Genomic DNA, 575 nt, shown 5'->3' on the forward strand with positions numbered 1-575 from the left:
CCCAAATTCCGGGAGCTCCGTGTCCCTGAGCCTCGGTCCCACCAGTAAACACGAGGCTAAGAATCAATAGGACGGCGTATGTGAGGGCCTTGCACTGTGGCCACACATGGTGTGGTCGCCCTCGGGGAGGGGCCTCCACACCCCAACAGCAGCGTGAACACGGGCAGTGGCCGCTCCTACGGGCACGTGCGGTGACAGTGTCACTGAGCATTTATCCCTGTGGCCCTCAGATCCAATGGCTCTTCGCTGGGGACGATTCTTCCCCTCTCCCCACAGCCCCTCTCCCCAGGGACCTTTGGCAACATCTGGGGACATTTTGGTTGTCATAACTGGGAAGGTGCGGTTGGCACCCGAGTGCGTGGAGGCCCAGGAGACGGCTGCCCGGGCTACGTGTCAAACGCGGGGTGGGGAAGCCGGCTCCAACCTGCCCAGCTCATCACAGGCTGACCTGCAGCCCTGAGAAGTGGCCCGGCCTGGCTACACCAGTGTGACCCGGCCAAGCTCAGGTGTCTCCTGCTCTGTGCCCGTGCCCGTGGGTCCTCCCCGACCCCAGCTCTGCCCGCCCGGCCTGAGCA

General features: G+C 64.3%; 1 protein-coding gene across 1 annotated transcript in view; it reads right to left on the reverse strand.

The window, feature by feature from the left end:
• The window catches only part of LOC102768003 (calcineurin B homologous protein 3-like), a 16,921-nt gene that overhangs the window by 15,433 nt on the left and 913 nt on the right, over positions 1–575 (reverse strand).

This window comes from Myotis davidii, unplaced genomic scaffold (assembly GCF_000327345.1).
Source record: "Myotis davidii unplaced genomic scaffold, ASM32734v1 scaffold1330, whole genome shotgun sequence".
Classification (NCBI taxonomy): Eukaryota; Metazoa; Chordata; class Mammalia; order Chiroptera; family Vespertilionidae; genus Myotis; species Myotis davidii.